Genomic DNA, 20,216 nt, shown 5'->3' on the forward strand with positions numbered 1-20,216 from the left:
CTACAGGAACTGACACTAGTATTTGTGTTTTCAGTTTTCTTTTTGAGTTTGTATGGATTCCCAGTTTCTTGCTTAGACTTATGAAACCTTGTTGAAGACACTAAACCAAACATAAGACAAGAAGGCAAAGTCTATATGGAAATTATTTTGTGTGTTGTGTAACTGATTAAAACAGAACTGTTTCCTCAAAATAACAGCTCTGTAGGGATGCTGCAGTACACCTATGATGATTTTCATGTTATTTCAGGTCAGTTACCAAGCTATTAGTTGATAAAGTTAACTAACATGAACAAGGGGTTTGGCAGAAAATAAATCAGGAAAATTGATTTAAAATGTTTATTCGCAATGTATCAAAAAGTACAAGTTGTCAGACACGGACAGAGCCCTAGTAATTTTCAACAGTAGCTTCTTTCTGCTTGAATACCACACTCACGCAGATAATCTGAAATTTCAAAATATAATCACATTTAAGATGAGTATAATTTATTTAGAACAATAGTAAGTCATAAGGTGCTACTGAGTGTATAATGGGTTGGGCTATCAAACATCCATTTTGCTTCTAATCAAATACGTTTTTATCCAATTGCTCAATACCGAACATTATTGCAATCTGCATCTGAAGATATTATAAGCACTTCACACTGACACATCAATGGTGATGTGCCAAAACATTAAGACCATGCATGTTGGTTCACCTTTGGAATGCAACACAAGTGTGATTCATTGCAACATGGATTCAGTAAGTCTGTGGTATGTTTCCAGAGATATTTGTCACCAGAAGTCTACACACAGGTCACAAAATTCCTGTAAATGAGGGGTTGGGCATTTGTGGGTGTGGAGCTGGAAACCAATAACATCCCATATGTGTTCCATCAGCTTCAGACCAAATAAATGTGATGGCCAAGATCTGAATTTTCACTACCCTCCTCAAACCACTATAGCATGGTTCTGGCCTTGAGACACAGACAGTTATCATGCTGAAATGTGTTGCCATTGGAGAAGACCTCAGTCATGAAGGAGTGCAGGTGGTCTGCTATAATGTTCATGTAATCCACAGTTGTTGTGTTGCCTCCTCCATCCTGTATCTGTGACACAATGCATGTTTCAAGCAGTTACTCACACGAAAGACAGTAAAATAAAAGTGAACTTCAACATGATGTGACAAGAAACATGATTATCCAACTAGGCAATTCATTTCCACTGACCTACAGTCCAATATTGATGATCCCATCCCCACCACAGTCATAATTGACATCAACATGGGAACATCTAGTGTAATCAGTTGTGGAGCCTTATTTTCATCAATGTGGAGTGAAAGGTGTACTCTAAAGCAGTTGCGCATGCACCGGCCACCAATCTTGTTTTACAGAGCAAGGAAGTCTCTGACCTTCAAGTTTCATAATGAACTGTGAATGTCCAACACATTACTGTCTACTTGTAGTTTCACCATCCTTAAACTACTTCCCACAGTTGTGCATATTAGTGGCATGTGAACAGCTGATGAACTGCACCACTTCCCAGATGCTCATTCCTAGGGACTGGGCCACAAAAATCTGACCTTTGTGAAAGTAGATCCAGGGTAAGGACACCCTATCCACATTCCTCCAGAACCTCAACACCTTCTCCGCCATTTGCTTCATATAATCGTGCTCAACCCAACAAGCCACCTTCCTCAACGTTAATCTGCACCTCAACAATGGCTACATCAGTACCTATGTCCATATGATACCTTCCAATCACCAGCAAAGCTTCCACTTTGACAGCTGCGACCAATTCCATACCAAGAACTCCCTTCCATACAGCCTAGCCACCCATGGTCGTCACATCTGCAGCAACAAGCTCTGCCTCTTGAAATACACTGAGTCTCGCTGCGGCCTTTAGAGGCTGTAATTACCCTCCCAACTTTATACAAAAACAGATCTCCTGTACCTTATCTTTCCACTCACCAATCACCTCCCAGAGTCCCTATGTCCAGCCACAGAGGAGCATTCCTCTTGTGATTCAGTATCACTCAGGGCTGGAGCAACTGAATTACATTCTCTGCCAGGGTTTCGACTACCTCTCGTCGCACCCTGAAATGAGAAATCTCCTACTCACTATTCTTCCCTCCCCTTCCATAGTAGTATTCTGCCACCCTTTGAACCTACAGAATATCCTTGTTCAACCCTGTATAATCCCTGCTCCCAACTTCTTGCCCCCACAGCTCATACCCCTGCAACAGACCTACATGCAAGATCTGTCCCATACATCATCCTACCACAATCTGCTCCAGTCCAGTCACATACACCATCTGTCCCATTAAAGGCAGGACTACCTGTGAAACCAGTCATCAACTCTACACCACTGTGCTGCATGCTACATGGGCTTGACAACCAATAAGTTGACTGTCCACATGAATGGTCACCAAAAAACTGTGGCCAAGAAAAAACTGGACCACCCTGTTGCTGAGCGTACCACCCACTACGACATTCTTCATGTAAATGACTGCTTCACAGCCTGGGCCATCTGGATCCTTCCCATAAAGACCAGCTTTTCTGAATTGCATACATGGGAACTCTCCCTGCAATATATCCCATGTTCCTGTAACTTTCCTGGCATCAACCTTTTTTAGGCATTGTGTGTGTGTGTGTGTGTGTGTGTGTGTGTGTGTGTGTGTGTTGTCTATTTTTGACAAAGACTTTGTTGCATGAAACCTCATTTTGTGACAGTCTTTTAGTTGTGCTTATCTGCAACTCAGCATCTCCGCTATATAGCGAGTAGTAACTATCGTTTTCCTAATCCTGTTACATTCCATCCTGGGTCTTCCACTGATTCACCTTTGTAAAAGTTACTTATATATCAGAGGGATTTCCCCACTTGTAGAATGATACCCCATTCTTCTCTGCTCCACTAAAACATTTTTCTTTCCGTGTCATGTCCCTGCAATGCCATCACACAGCATTCAATCTCACAGTGGGCTGTAGTCATAATGTTTTGGCTCATCACTGTTTACGATTTGAAACTTTTTTTAAGAGTTGTGAAGTTAAGGCAAATGTGGTTCCTATACAACTTCCAAATGACTAGTGAGGTGTGCCACAATTATTAGAGTTAAGTCAGGGAAAAATCCACCAAATGCAGGAAAAAAAAGCTGCAGTGTCCTCTAAGGAATAGTAACATCTCCAACATGAACAACACTCTTAGACTAGGTATTATTAGATTATACCATCCAGTCCGCAGACTCACAGTGAGAAGAGCGTTGAGGATATGGAATATGTTAGTAAAAAATTACATAACACGCCGACGTGCAAATATTTCTTCAACAGATCCTAGTGAAAGGTTTCTCAAGTGCATTGAAACAATAATTTTTTTTTTTTTTTTTTTTTACTAACACTTTCATTAAATGGCTTACCACAAACATTTAATGCATACACTTCAGTTCTTACCACAATAAATCACTAAGCACAGCCACTTGTGTAATGGATGTAACACTAAACTTAGTTTCGGTGTAGTTCAGTAGAGGGTATTACATCTCCAGCTGTAGACCAAATCATGCTGCTTACGTATAATCCTCGGCCACTCAACATATCTTGAAGGGGTATTTCAAAGTAAGATTTTGTTTACTGAAGCCCAGAAATATTATATTGTGTTCTCACACACATATATGGGGCTGGCAACAACAAAAGTTAAGAACAGAAAAAACTACTACCTAAAGATAGAGCACTTGCAACAACAACAAAATGTTTGAGAAAAAATTGTTAAGGCTTTCGTGGCCACTTGTTGACAAACTGCCTATTGGCTTCTGTCTCAGGTTCTTCGGCCAACGTTCATCTGATCATTTTACTGACATTTCACCAACACGAGTGGCTAGCATTGTCAAAGCTTCACCCTCGATTGCTGGTGGCGAACTGAAGCCAAGCTCACGGCCACAGACTATATGTACCTGGTGCGCAAACGTCATTTCTGGTGCGGTTCTTGTCTTGCTACCTGAGATGGTTGTTTGCTACAGTATGGGAAGTCAGGATCTGTTTACCATAAGACTTTCTTCTTTCTTGTTGAAGCTAATCACGTGTTTTTGTATTTCTACAGCTTCTCTGAACAAGCGGGCGTGATAGTGCTTACCTACAGCCAGAACTTCCCTGTTGGCAAATTTTTACGTGGTCGGTCTCACTCAGTGTGGGCTCTGCCACGGCCAATTTCTCAACCTGCCCAACCTGCAATGTTGCTTATGTTCTTTGATCCTGGTGTTGATTGATTGTCCAGTCATTCCAACATAAACTTTTCCGCATGTAAATGGTATATTCCTGACATTTCAAGTCCCTTTTCTCCTTTGCCCATCTAAGACACTCTTTGATCTTACTTGTCAGTTTGAAAATAGTCTTTACACAGTGTTTGCGCAGTATACGGCTGATTCTGTCTGTCACTCTGGGAATGTATGGCAGAAAAGCCATACTCGACATTTCTTTTTCTGATTCCTTACTTTGCCAATTGTTTGGCTCTGTTACACTTCTAATATGATATGTGGAGTACCCATCCAGGTGTTGCATTTTGCATCTGAGATGTTTCGACTCACATATTCATCCTGCTCACATTATAAGCATATCAATCATGTCTCTTTTCTGACTTGGGTGGTGGTTTGACAGTTTGTGCAGGTATCAATCCGTGTCCATCGGTTTTCAATACACGCTGTGTCCCAGGTTTTCACTATCCCTTGTGACCACACATCTAGAAATGGCAGTTTTTTGTCCTTTTGTACTTCCATGGTAAATTTTATGTTGGTGTGGAGGCTGTTCAAGTGTCTTAGGAAGTCACCAAGCTGTTCTTCACCATGGCTCCACATAATGAAAGTATCATCAATGTATCTGTACCCCACCCTAGGTTTGCAAGTCGCCAAGTTCAGTACCTGTGCTTCAAAATACTCCATGAAGAAGTTGGCCACCACTGGACTAAGAGGACTACCCATGGTGACGCCTTCCAGCTGTACGTAGAATTTGCCATTCCATGTGAAATAGCTCATGGTGAGACATGCATGGAAGAGCTTCGTGATGTCTTGTGGTAAAATGGAATCAATATGCTCCAGCTTGTCACTGAGTGGAACTTTCGTAAACAAAGAAACAACATCACTGCTGACCAGGATGTCTTTTAGTGCAAGTATCAGTTTCTTCAGCTCCTCAGAGAAGTGACCTGAGTCCTTTATGTATGTGTCTGTCTTCCCAACTTGGGGCTGGACCAGAGAGGCCAAGTGTTTTGCCAGTTTATGCTTCTTCATGCAATATTTCAAAGCACAGACACTGAACTTGGCGACTTGCAAACCTGAGGTGTTTTACAGACACATCAATGATACTTTCGCTGTGTGAAGTCATGGTGAAGAACAGCTTGGTGACTTCCTAAGACACTTGAACAGCCTCCACACCAACATAAAATTTACAATGGAAGAAGAAAAGGACAAAAAACTGCCATTCCTAGATGTGCTGGTCACAAGGGATGGTGAAAACCTGGGACACAGTGTGTATCGAAAACCAACACACATGGATCAATGCCTGCACCAACTATCAAACCACCATCCGAGGCTGAAAGGAGGCATGATTAATACACTCGTAACGCGAGCAGGACGAATATGTGAGACGCAACACCTCAGACGCAAAATGCAACACCTGAAGAGGGTTATGAGGACCAATGGGTACTCCACTATTCCCAGAGTGACAGGCAGTATCGGCCCTATATTGTGCAAACACAGCGTAAAGACTATTTTCAAACTGACAAGGAAGATCAAAGAGTGTCTTAGATGGGCAAAGAAGAAAAGGGACTCACTTGAAATGTTGGGAGTATACCATATACCATGTACATGTGGAAAAGTTTATGTTGGAATGACTGGACGATCAATCAACACCAGGATCAAAGAACATAAGCAACATTGCAGGTTGGGGTAGGTGGAGAAATTGGCCATGGCAGAGCATGCGCTGAGTGAGACTGACCACATAATAAAATTTGCCAACATGGAAGTTCTGGCTGTGAAGAAACACTATTACACCCACTTGTTCAGAGAAGCTATAGAAAAACAAAAACACGCGAACAGCTTCAACAAGAAAGAGGAAAGCCTTAAGGTAAACAGATCCTGGCTTCCCATGCTGCAGTGAATGACCATCGGAGGTAGCAAGAGGGGAACCGCACCAGAAATGACTGTGGAGAAGCCCTCGGACGATGGTACATATAGTTTGTGGCTGTGAGCTCGGCTCCTGTTCACCACCGGCAATGGAGGGTTATGCTTTGACAAGGCCAGCTACTCATGTTGGCAAAATGTCAGTAAAATCATCAGATGAACGCCGGCTGAAGAATCCAAGACAGAAGCCAACAGGTAGTTTGTCAAAATGTTTAGTATTTGCAACAATAAAAAACACCATTTTGGTCGTAACCATCTACACTCATGCTCATAAATTATGGATAATTGCGGAATGTGGTGCCACACAATGTGGCACTACATAAAACTGGTGCTAATAGCATAGGCACATAGGGAACACACACGACACAGATCTGTAACTCCATGGTATAGGTGCAAAGTTGAGAAAACTGTTCCGAATAACATGTGCTACAAAACGCCACTGTTTCCTGCGTATGTACCCCTACATCAATTTGGGATATGATCACCAAACACACGTACACAGGTTGCAAAATGCATTGGCATACTCTGGACCAGCACATAAGCTTTGAAGCATGTTCAGAACGTCCACAGCCCCTTGTCCCCATACTTGCTTTTTTACTACTTGTTTAAGCCTTGCACCCTTATTACTAGTTCTGGAGCATGTTAAGTGTTAAAGCCCTTTACTTATGAGTATGAACTGTGGAGGTTTTTCCTATTCTATCTACAGTTATTAGATTTGTGTTTCTTTCATTGTGAAACTTACTTGCTTGTTGCCTGTTGGCTGTGAATGTTGTCTGCTGTAATTTGCCAACGTTTCTTGTATTTAGGGGGACTGTATATTTATTTAAGGGTCATTGTTAAAGTTTCTGCTGATGCGTACCAGTTGGGAGTCACATTTAAATTGCATCTCTTCCAGCTTACCTTATAATTTGGGGATTGTATAGGGTTCATTCAAATGAAACTTGGACTCCGCCTTACACATAAGGTGGCACCACATAACTGCAGGTATGGTGGTGCCATCTATTTGTAGAGAGACTGATGCGTGCACACTGTTTGATGTTGCATAGTTCTAGTGTGGTTACATGCCAAAGAGAAGGTGATCACAAAAGTTATCATCCACTACCGAAAATGCAGGCGAGCAAGCAGGAACAACGAGGAGTGATTCAATTTTTGGTGGTGGAGGGAGTTGGAGGCCATGAAATTTATTGACGAATGAAGAATCACTGTGGATGAGATCCATCGGTTACTGGGTATTAGCATGGGCACCACGCACACCATAATGCATGAACACTTGGAACTTTCGAAAAATCTGTGTGCAGTAAGTTCCCCACCAACTGACCGCCGAACAGCACAATACTCAAATGGCACTGTCTTTGAGTCATCTGCAATGTTATCATGAGGAGGAAAACAGCTTTCTGTGACATATTGTCACAGGTGACGAAAGATGGTGTCACCATTTTGAATCAGAAAGCAAGCATCAGAGCAAGCATTGGAAACATACGATTTCACTACCTACAAAGAAATCAAAAGCCATGCATACCAGTTCTGGTAAGGTCATGATGTCCTTTCTTGACCACAAGGGACCACTGCTTGTTGAGTTCCTGGAATGGGGAACCACCATCAATGCTATTCGGGAACATTGATTCGCAGCGGATGTTAAAGTTTGTGTGACTGGGTCCAGTCCTGGATCTGACAGCAGCCTACTAGCTTCTTCAAGGATGGAATTGACTGCCCAGTCTCACAACAGGATAAATGTGCCAACTGTTTGGTGGCTATTTTTTAGTACATGTACATGTACATTTTTGAGTTAATAAAATCTTTACCATTACTTTACACTAGTGAGTGTGTTTCATTTGAATGCCCTTTACATATTTATTTAAGGGTCATTGTCAATGTTTCTGCTAGTGTGTACCAGCTGGGATTCGCATTTTAACTGTATCTCTTCCCAGTTTTTCTCGTATTTTGGGAGATTGTGTATTTTATTGCTTAAGGAATTTTATTTGGTTTTATAAGTTGTTAAGGGCTTCCCAACAGCCACAGTTAGTGGCACAACTTGTTATCCTTTCTGTATTTTGGGTGGGCTTTGTCTATTTGCTTAAGGTGTTATCCACACTTGGGAAATGTTAGTACCTTCGGTGGCAGTCATTTGTAATTCAGTTTACTGGTAAAACTTTGCGTGTTGAACCAGCTTGCAGTCACACCTAGTCCATGTGACTTCTTACCTGGATTTGGGGACTTACCTACATTCCTGGTTTTATGGCCCATTCTTAATGGTATAAATTGTTAAAAGTTTTTTATTAATGAATTGATCTTGTTCAAGTTCTTTAAATTATTGTGAGTGTTGTTATTTATTTTTGGTAAGTTTTTTAATTCTAATCATAATAACAGTTGTTAAGTAGTAAAGTGTATTCCATTAAATAACAAATGACAGTATATGTGGTCCACCTTCCAGGTGTTTTACCTTAAAATTATCCCATCGCTTGTTATGAGATACCACGATTCTACCTGTACCTGACAATTTACTTGCTTTCAGCTCTTTAAGTAGTTTTCAATTGCCAGGAATGTCTATTTCTGTGTCCTCTATATAGGGTTTTGTGCAGCAGTGATACAATGGTATGGCCACATGATCCTCCTTTGTGAATGGTGTTTTTAAATGGGAGATTTAAAACTTCAGCTATCCTTTTGCTATCTTTTATTGACAAGTGACTGAATAGAAGACTTTGACCCTCTTAGTAACTGTACATGGGACCAAATTTTCTAGGACTCTTGGCAATACCTTTCACTAATATGTGGCAGTGGAAGTTAGTGCATGCTTTGTGCATCAATATTTTTATAGACACAAAAATCTCCACTTACAATTGCCTGCCAATATTTCTAACTTCTGTTTTAAGCTGTGAGTACAACAATATTTATTTTCTCAGCATTTTCAAAATTTTGTTATTAAGACGTCACGGATCTTTCCCAGTCATAAGTCCAGTTAGTCAGCACATAATTCTCCAGATAGCTTCTTCATTGTGATGAGAACACTGAGAAATATTTATCCAAGTTCAGATGCAGTCAACCAAAGTCTTACTACTGACTATTATTCACAGAAGGGGAATATTAGAATTGTTACAGAAAGCTGTGGGAAGTGATTACCAGATAACTGCTACTTTTAAGTAAAAAGTAGGACTCAGCGATTTCATCTGTGATTTAGGCTCTTTTGTGAATTACCTTTGAAAAGAATATCATGTAATAATAGAATGGGTTGCAGGCAAAATTCTGCACCATAACCTTAAGTATACAACTGAGGATTGCATCAGGCGTTTTACCAAGAATGTTCCCCATGCTACTGTGAAGAAGTACCACTTTTGGAGCTGACGTATGCTGTGCAGTGTCTTTATGTAGATCTTGAAAATTCATGCAGGGCAGAAGGATGCGCACACATTGACATGCCTGATGAATCATGCAACTCACTCGCATCATACAAGGCATGATTCGCTTCTGATTGCTTGCCTGATTAATTACGGCATCTGATTTGACAAAAGCAGTATTTGTCTATTTCATGATTTCCATTGAGTTCCTTAAGCTCTTTTTAAGGTAAAATAATCTAAAAGAATAAATTTCATTACATCTGAAATGACTGCTAGCCAACTAAAGTACTGCAATTTAGACAAAGTTATGGATATTAAAGAAAACATACTTATTGTCTTCTATCAAAACATCACAACCCTCATTAAAAATAGATGAATTTCTCATACACAAATTGGAAAGATTGAATGTCAGCAGAGGTGCTGCATATATCGGAATATCACACCGAAATTGCTGAAATCTTAATGGATATGAAATACAAACTAGTATCACACTACTACAGAACCAGTAAGAACAAGGGAAGGGTATGGCTATACCTATAAAAAAAATAAAGTTAAGTCCCTGCTTCTTCAGATTAAAGAATATTGATTGAACAGATCTTTGAATTCTTTTGAAGTAACAGTTTAGCTTTCAACATTCAATTAAATTTTGTCATTTTAAACCTCATATCATGGTCACCTGCCTAGATACTACCTTTTGTGTCACTGACTCCCTTAACAAATGAGCAAAACATTATTGCATTTTGGAACATGTCCTGCAATAGGAAAATCTTATTGTAGTCACTGAAATCTTTGGTATTGAAGTTATGACAGCCAAGAATGTTTCACTTATCATCCGGCTACCTGCATTTGTACACTGTTCATTATATGACACACTACATACTACTTTCTCAAACTTATTAAATTTGAGCTTTTCTGAAACTTACCTCCAAATGTTCTAAAATAACTCTCCTTCATGCAGTAACTACACAGGCATCTTCTTCAACCTCTATAGAGAAAAACTGGAGGTTACAGTTCTGTCGATATAAGAGTCAGTAGAGATGGAGAAGAGGTCAAGGATTGGACAGGAATTTGGTCATGGCCAAAGGTCGGTGCACATGCAAAAAATGCTATCCACATCCATAAGACCATTATCTGCATCCACAAGTTCCGTATCCCCATCCACAGATACTGTAGGGTAGTCATGACCAAAAAACTCATCAGTCTTGTTAGCAAAGTCATTTTACCTTGCTTATAGAAGTGGTTTTCTTGAGATGGTACAATTTCTTACTGATGTGAGAGCCAAGGAAGGTGCAGTGTGTTTCATAGATAAGGCTCTGAGACCACATGGTGTGGGCATTGTGAGTATGATGTCTTGAATCATTGCAAGGCATGGCCGACAGAAGTCAAGGCTCCGCATTGCTGGCACATGTGATTGTTCACAGCAAGTGACAATGCTCCACTGTGTGCCTCCTCATCTGGTTGTTCCTCACAGAAAGTGGCAATGCTACACAACCTGGAACAGCCTGTTATAGAGTAATTTGACTGTCACACAAGTTAAATGTTTTAGGAAGGCACTTAACGGATCATCATTATTTAGTTACATAGTTTGCAAAACTGATTTTGAGGTTAAATGTACTTGCTGGGAATAGTAAAAAGCCTAAAAATGTTTTGAGGGAGATTTTTTGTCAACAGAGTCAATTAAATTGTACTGATTTATCTCAGACAGAATTGCTAGAACTTTGACCCACTGCAAGTTAAATGACTCAAATGTGTCTGGTTTGCTGCCCCATTGCATGTCCACATCTCGTTTCAGTTACTTCTGTAGATAGTCCTGAAGGTCATATATTTTAAAAAAAGATGTGACAGCTTGACAAGAATTTATTAATCACTGTACATCACTCTTCTCTTAATTGATACATTTCTTGAGTCATGCACTCCAGCACAGTAAATGTGCTAAATATGCAGGCTGCAGCAATTATGAACACTGAAGTGGAAATGCACTGTCACCATACAGTATCAAATTACAGGAGGGTGAGGCTAATTCTTGGGAACCTAGATATAGATATGTTTGGTGGTTTACCAAGGAAACTGTAGTCAGTGTCTACACTTGGAAGCAGATGTCTATTTATAATTGTGAGGTTTGTGAATAGCTTATTAACTAAAGGATTACCTGTGGAAACTTTAGGCAATAAATTCATATACAATATCTTAATCAATGTGCAATACTGGATTCAACAGCAGTGTCAGTTTGTAGCAAACTGAACAGAGATGACCAACTTCTCCACAATGGATGGAGTGTGCCTAGCAACCTGGACAGAGAGAGGGGGCAAGGGGGGAGGAGGAGATATGTGCAATACATGTGTCAAAGTCACACACACACACACACACACACACACACACACACACACACACACACAGAGAGAGAGAGAGAGAGAGAGAGAGAGAGAGAGAGAGAGAGAGAGAGAGAGAGAGAGAGAGAGAGAGAGAGAGATTAGAAAAGGGGAGGAGAAGATGGTTTGTGAGAGAAGACGGAGGATGAGGTACACAGAGAAAGAGGGGGGAGGAGATGGACAGACATGAGTGTGGAGGAGATAATGGACAGATAAAGTGGGGAGGAGGAGATGAGATTAGATTAGATGTACTTTTCATTAAAAAAAAACATCTTCAGCATATTTAAATTTAGAAGGCTGTAAAACTTGTGATGAAGCAAGCTGGGATAATTTTCATTCCCCTCTTGTTTTGCCATCTGCCTCCTTAAATCCATTTTTTCATGTTTGAACTAATTACCATTAACATACATGAATATAATCTGTATTTTCGTAATAGAGAAACATTGGCCCTCGGTTTTAAGGAATATAACACCAGGACTAATTTTGTGTTTAGTTTTAGGTATGTAATTGATTTGACTTGAATGACAACAATGCATCAAATTAACAGTGAAATAAGTGTTACACCAATAGGCCATGCATTAAAGCAATAACAGTGTCTGTTCAATTTATCCGTAAGACTGTGAACTGTGTGGTTCGGCATTTACTGTTCATAGATGTACAACAGTAAACTATTGTAGCAGTATGTGGATGTTCACCTGCAAAGTATTAACAAGACTCATGGAAGGTTAAACAATAGTGCACTGGCCATATTAAACGTGTATATAGGCAGGGGGGGGGGGGGGGGGTTGTGAAAAGTGAAAGTAAACATCTGTGCCACACAACTGTGCACCTGTTGTCTACATTATTTACCGTAGTCAGTGTCCAAATTACAAACCCAATTTTTCTGCCAGTGTAGCAATGCAGTACGTCAACACTGAGGACAACAAAAGAAGTAAATAAAAGCAGGCAAACCACTACAGACTTGTCACCAAATGTTAAATGTTCAATACACTTAGGTGGCTATGATAATTCGTAAGCTAGTGTAGCGACACATCATCAAATTAAAAAAGTACAAATAAAAAAATTTACATCACTTATTTACAATAATTAGATTATTGTACAAAATTTGTACAGATGTCAGATTGTATGCAATATTCACATTATGTGATACTATTAATATCATACAGACATCAATCAGTTCTGTTAAGTAATTCATCAATGGCATAGGAGTTGGCCACTAATAAATTCTTTAGATTCTTCTCAAACTGAACTTTATTGTTATTTAAAATTTTTACAGCTGCTGGCATGTTATTGAAAGTGTGTATTGCTGAATAGTGGACATCTTTCTGGACCAAACTAAGTGACTTTAAGCCTTTGTGGAAATTATTCTCATTTCTAATATTGATTCCATGAACTGAGCTGTTTGTTTGAAAAAAACATATATTTTTAATGATGAATTTCATTAAGGAATAAATATATTGGGAAGCCGCCCCCCCCCCCCCCCCGCCCAAATCCCCCCCATGAATCCTGTATGTAGCTGAATGGGGAGGCTTGCATGCCTCAGCAATACAGATAACCACAGAGTAGGTGCAACCATAACGGGGGATTAACTGCTGAGATGCCAGACAAATGTGTGGTTCCTGAAGGGGGGAAGCAGCCTTTTTAGTAGTTGCAGGGGCAACAGTCTGGATGATTGATTGATCTGGCCTTGCTATGCTGGTACTGACGACGGCTGAAAGCAAGGGCAAACCACAGCTGTAATTTTCCTGTGGGGTATGCAGCTCTACAGTATGGTTGAAAGATGATGGCATCCTCTTGGGTAAAGCATTCTTGAGGTAAAATAATCCTCCATGTGAATCTCTGGACCAGGACTACTCAGGAGGATGTCATTATCAAGAGAAACAAAACTGATGTTCTACAGATCGAAGTTTGGAATGTCAGATCCCTTAAACAGGCAGGAGGAACAGGATTTTTAGTCAGGTGAATACAGGGTTATAAATAAAAAATCAAATAGGGGTAATGCAGGTGTAGCTTTAACAATAAATAAGATAGTACAAGTGTGCGTAGGTTGTTACAAACAAACTAGTGAACACACTATTGAAGCCAAGATGGATACAAAGCCCACACCCACCACAGTTGTACAAGTTAATATGCCAACTAGCTTGAAAGATGATGAAGAGATTGAAGAACTATATGATGAGATAAAATAAACATAGTTAAGGGAGACAATAGTTTAAGAGTGATGAGGGACTGGAATTCAATAGTAAGAAAAGAAACACAAAGAAAAATAGTAGGTGAATATGGACTGGGGTAAGGAATGAAAGAGGAAGCTGCATAATAGAGACTTGCACAGAACATAATTTAATCATTGCTAACACTTAGTTTACAAATAATAAATGAAGATTGCATATATGGAAGAGACCTGGAGGCACCAAACGTCCAGCCCCATCTTACTTGCAGCCTCTGCCAGCTCTACCTTCTTCCCAGAGTAGCCCCCATTGATATTAATAGCTCCCCATCTCATTACCATTTGTTTGCCAACTCGTATCTTAGGAGTCACTGGTTTGTCAGTTAGAGGTGGGACTCCCACTCCCATCACCTCCAAAGGTCCAAGGCATTTTGCTCTGATTATTGCCAGCATCATATTTAAAGTATCAGGGAAGCAGGTTGCTAGCCTTACTTGCCCCGAGTCCCATTGAGCTTTACCCCTAACGGTCGAGGGACTAACCGGTGAATTTGGTAGTCTTTGCCGTATGAGCACAAAGGTGACCATGACTCAGAATATGTCCAAGATTCCCAGCCTTATTCCAAAGTAACTGGTATCCCGACTGTCGGGACCACTTACTTGGCCACTCATATGTTGCCCGTGGTTCATGAACTAGGACATGACTACAGGAACCCACACCATGAACCTATCCACTAGTTTCAATATTCTCACAGTTTTTGCCCTGTATATCTTAGAAACCATTGTGCCAGTGAAAGAATATTCAAATGTCACAAATAAGAACACAGGAATTCACAAGTATGATACAGGCCATAAAAAGACTTTCATACGTTTAACAGATTAACTATATAGCAAAAGAAAACGCCTATTTCAAAAGACCCATTTTTCATAATTTGTTACCAAATGAAGCTAAGAGTTGACAATGGTCACTTTTAAAAAGTGACTTATCCAAAAATGCCTTTATAGCTTTGATTTAACACGAATAATAATGTAACAAACAATCCTGTCCTACAAGTAGGTAAAGTAGTTGTAGCACATTGCCAAAAATTTATACACTGCCCATGCATGTTAAATTATGTGTTGCAAGCAGAAAAATAAATTGAAATATGGCTTTGTACCTCATCAGTGGCTGAGAGGAACTATTTCATGCGATTTTGACCAGACAAGAATTTTTCATCTCTTTACCAACAGTTACACCTCTGTAAGTCACATGGTCTCACTTTTCAATACCAAGATTATAAACTTAATATTTTGTCACAGTAGGTATAGTATGAGGTTGGCTTGGTCACTGCATCCCCCAGTTCATTTTCCCAGATTTCCTAGTGCTCCACAGAATATCACCTCTTTCCCTAGATGACATAAGCAATAGAGGGTGTCTTGGATGGCTTGGACTGATTTCCCTGCTGACTGAGTCCATTGGCTGGCTTGTAGTGGACTAACAGACTTGAATCAAACAATGGAACATCCAGGATGGAATATAACAATATTATGAAAAGGAAAGTCGCTATTCACCATACAGCAGAGGTGCTGAGTCGCAGATAGACACAATAAAAAGTCTGTTATAAATAAAGTTTTTGGCCAGTAAGGCCTTCATCAAAAATAGATACACACACACACACACACACACACACACACACACACACACGACTGCAGTCTCAGACAACTGAAACCACACTGCTGGTGGTTTCAGTTGCCTGAGACTACAGTCGTGTGTGTGTGTGTGTGTGTGTGTGTGTGTGTGTGTGTGTGTGTGTTTTACTGGCTGAAAGCTTTATTTGTGAGAATCTTTTTGTTGTGCCTATCTGTAACTCAGGGCCTCTGTCATATGGTTAGCAGCAACTTTCTGTTTCATGATATTGTTACTAACAGACTTGAAGAAGATGAAGCATTTTGTTGTCAAATGATAATACATAAGACAATTATTTACTCATAAGTATGACTATTGCCAAGGTGACAAACATAACATTTTTACATTACATTATTGCATATCACATTATATCCCTTTGCCCTTTCCCTATTGTCCCTCATCTTTACTGTTTTGCCACAGTTGGACCAGATATTAGGTTGGTGTGTGTTAAGTTCATAGTGTTTTTCTGTAAGTCTAATAAATTCAACAGACACACTTAACAGAGACCTTAGTCATCGCTAACATATTCTCCTTAACTGTTTACAACAGTCTGCCATGCACAGACCTTTTCGATTCTGTGACTGTAGAAATAATGTGGCTTTGAGGTGGAGAACTCATCAAGCCATGTTTGGAGTGGATTTTCATCCAGAAAGGAAGTTCCATGAAGGTTTCTCAATAGAGAGGGGAAAAGCTGAAAATCTGAGGACACAAGATCAGATCAATAAGGTGGATGTGGAATGAATTCCCAAACAAACTCCGGTATCATGTTTTTTATCAGTCTAGTATAACTTCGCATAGTTTGTCCTGGTTATTGTTCTTGGATTGTATCTGCAAGAGATCTGAGTTGGTGGCAATAAATGCCAGCAGTGATGGTTACACCTCAGGAGAGCAATTCATGGTACACGACACTGTCTGTGCCTCAACAGATTCATGTACATATACGTATATCTTCGTATGGGGAACTGCTGCTTTGTTTGGACACAATCATTCCTTTCTTTTCCTTATGTTAGCATAAACACAACATTTATAGTCACCAATAACTATACAGGATAGGAGTGGTTTCTTCACGAGCCAATTGATGACGAGAAAGCAGAGATGTACATACGGCCACCCACTGATATTTGTGATTTTGGCTTCTAGCATGCACCCTATTTTTGAACCTTCCCCATTGCATGCAAATGTTGCACATTGGCAAAATGATCACAGTTACCCACATCTGCCAGTTCTCAAGTACAATGACATGGATCATTGTGGATTAATGTGTTTATATGATCTTCAAACCCCAAAGGTCTTCCTGAATGTGGAGAATCACTGATGTCGAAATGATTCTCCTTAAAATGAGAAAACCATTTTCTTGCCATGATATGTACAATGGCATTCCCATTATTGAACTCAAACAGAAGAATATGTCAGAAATGTTATGATTTCTCTACTTGGCACTCCATTTTCTAGCATCTACAGCTCCACTCACTATCTTCTTAATGACAAAATGACAATATGTAAACTCAAATAGCAACAGTGAACTACAAATAGAAAATGACAATCAGTAAATAAATCTAGCATTCACAATACCACATGCAAAACAAAATGTTATTCTAGGCTGTTAAATATTCTTGCAGCTGGGCATGAAAGCTATCAGTGAACTAAAGATATTTATAATACAGACAAAAAATCTACTCACCAAGTGGCAATAGGTGGAAGCAAATAGAAACATACAGAATTGTTAACTTTCAGACCAGAGCCTCTTTCTTCTAGCATAAAGAGAAAAAGGTTGAGGCAAAAAGAGACATTTAAGGTCTAAGATTACATAAAAAGGTCATAGCAAAAGTCTTTTAGAATCCCAGAAGAAGGGAGAGAGAAAAATAGATTGTTGGTACTTGATAAGACTTGACAATATTAGAATTAAGAGTCTGCAGAGAAAGTAGTGAGCAAGAAAAATGGAAATGGAAATGGTAAAGACAGAATAAGACTAGAAAGCCAAAGGAAAAAAATAGTACAACAAAATCCTAAGGTGAGGCCATAAAGATGATGGGAATGATGCATATCTAAAAAGGCAGATGGCATCTTCCCATTTGCAAAATTTTGAGGAACTTTTGTGAGAAGGAAGAATCAAGGTATTACAAGAAATAAAATAGGTGCCAGTGTCACAAAAACCATGTTATAGAGCACACTTTCCAACAGGGCACTGTGTGGTGCAGTTATATAAAACACACACACACACACACACACACACACACACACACACACAGAGAGAGAGAGAGAGAGAGAGAGAGAGAGAGATAGTAAGTGAAATGATTTTTGTGTAATTTCAGAACAACTCTTCTGACATGGTCATGATTTTGAGTATCTTGTGTGGGAAGAGTGCTTTTTACAAAACTGTCACAACAAGCAACATTTTTAACTGAGATTTCCAATTTGATTTCAAGAATGTCAGATCAGTTCTTAACTATTGTCTTGAATTGCATGCAACTGCAGCCAAAGGGCCAATTTTTATATGAAGGCAAAAAGCACCAGTCTGGCTGTAAAAGTATGTTAAAATCATGACTGGTTCCACGCCAGTTTAGGTGCATCCTCAGCTGATCTAACCAGGAATTAGAAAGGAAGTATTTTATATTTTTTTCTGTTTATGCTGGTTTAGCAAATATTGCTAAAATGTAAATGTCGTGTGACTAGGGCCTCCCGTCGGCTAGACCATCATCGGGTTCAAGTCTCTCGATTTGACGCCACTTCGGCGACTTGCACGTCAATGGGGATGAAATGATGTTGATTAGGATAACACAACACCCAGTCCCTGAGTGGAGAAAATATCTGACCCAACCGGGGCCCTTAGGATTGACCTTCTGTCGCACTGACCACTCAGCTACCGGGGGTTGATGGCAAATATTGCTATATGGAGTAGAATAACCCTGCACATTGTTGTTGTTGTTGTGGTCTTCAGTCCAAAGACTGGTTTGATGCAATTTTCCAAGCTACTCTATTCTGTGCAAGCATCTTCATCTCTCAGTAACTACTGCAAACTACATCCAACTGAATCTGTTTACTGCATTCATCTCTTGGTCTCCTTCTACAATTTCTAGTACTAAATCAGTGATCCATTGATGCATCAGAATGTGCCCAGCCAACCGATCCCTTCTTCTAGTCAGGCTATACCCAAAGTTCTCTTCTCCCTGATTCTATTCACTACCTCCTCATCAGGTGTGTGCTCCACACATCTAATTTTCAGCATTCTTCTGTAGCACCACATTTCACAAGCTTTTATTCTCTTTATGTCTAAACTGTTTATTGTCCATGTTTTCACTTTGATACATGGCTATACTCCATGCAAATAGTTTCACAAACGACTTCCTGACACTGAAATATATACTCAATGTTAACAGACTTCTCTTCTTCAGAAACACATTTCTTGCCATTGTCACTCTATATTTTATATCCTCCATACTTCGACCATCATCAGTTATTGTGCTTTTCAAATAATGAAACATGTCTAATACTTTGTCTCATTTCCTAATCTAATTCTCTAAGCATCGCCAGATTTAAATTGACTATGTTCCATTATCCTCATTCTGCTTTTGGATTTAATTCAACTATGTTCCATTATCCTCATTCTGTCTATTCCATTCAAACTGCTCTTCAAGTCCCCTTCTGTCTCTGACAGAATTATGATGCCATTGCCAAATCTCAAAGTTTTTATTTCTTCTTCCTGGACTTTAATTCCCACTCCATTTTTTTTCTTTTGTTTCCTTTACTGCTTGCTCAATATACAGACCACTGCTTCCCTTTCATGCCCCTCAACTCTGACAACTGCCTCCTAGTTCAGTACAAACTGTCAAAAATCTTTCACTCCCTGTATTTTATCCCTGCCACCTTTAGAATTTGAAAGAGAGTATTCCAGTCAACATTGTCACAAACGTTGTGTAAGTCAACAAATGCTATAAATGTTGGTTTGTCTTCCCTTAACCTATCTTCTAAGAGAAGTCTTAGGGTGAGTATTGCCTTGAGCGTTCCTACGTTTCTCCAGAATCCAAACTGGTCTTCCCCAGGGTCAGCTTCTACTAGTTTTTCATTTCTTCTGTAAAGGATTCATGTTAGTAGTCTGCAACTGTGATTATTAAATTGATCATCTGGTAATTTTCACATCTGACAGCACCTGCTTTCTTTGGAACTGAAATTATTGTATTCTTCTTGAAGTCTGAGGGTATTTCACTAGGTGGAAGAGTTTTGCCATGGCTGGCTCTCCCACAGCAACCAGTAGCTCTAACAGAATGTTATCTATTCTCAGGACCTTGTTTCAACTGAAGTGTTTTGTCCAATTCTCCATGCAGTATCATATCTCTCTACTCATCTTCATCTACATCCTCCCCTACTTACATCTCCCTTCTACAGACCTATGTACTTCTTCCACGTTTCTACTTTCCCTTCTTTGCTTATGACTGGTTTTCCATCTGAGCTCTTAATATTCATACAGGTGGTTCTCTTTTCTACAAAGGTCTCTTTAATTTTCCTGTGGGCAGCATCTACCTCACACCTAGTGATACACACTTCTACATCC

General features: G+C 39.7%; 1 protein-coding gene across 3 annotated transcripts in view; it reads right to left on the minus strand.

The window, feature by feature from the left end:
• Positions 1–322: 322 nt before the first annotated feature.
• LOC126335339 (protein Mpv17-like) overlaps positions 323–20,216 on the minus strand; it is a 288,508-nt gene continuing 268,614 nt past the window's right edge. For 2 of the 3 annotated variants that reach the window (XM_049998508.1, XM_049998510.1), the window contains one exon: positions 323–442. The gene's annotated coding sequence lies outside the window, so the exon portion shown is untranslated. Of the gene's footprint in view, positions 443–10,391; positions 10,454–20,216 lie in introns of all 3 variants that reach the window. The other variant, XR_007564861.1, reaches the window with a different exon arrangement.

The sequence above is a fragment of the Schistocerca gregaria genome, chromosome 2, assembly GCF_023897955.1.
Source record: "Schistocerca gregaria isolate iqSchGreg1 chromosome 2, iqSchGreg1.2, whole genome shotgun sequence".
Taxonomy (NCBI): domain Eukaryota; kingdom Metazoa; phylum Arthropoda; class Insecta; order Orthoptera; family Acrididae; genus Schistocerca; species Schistocerca gregaria.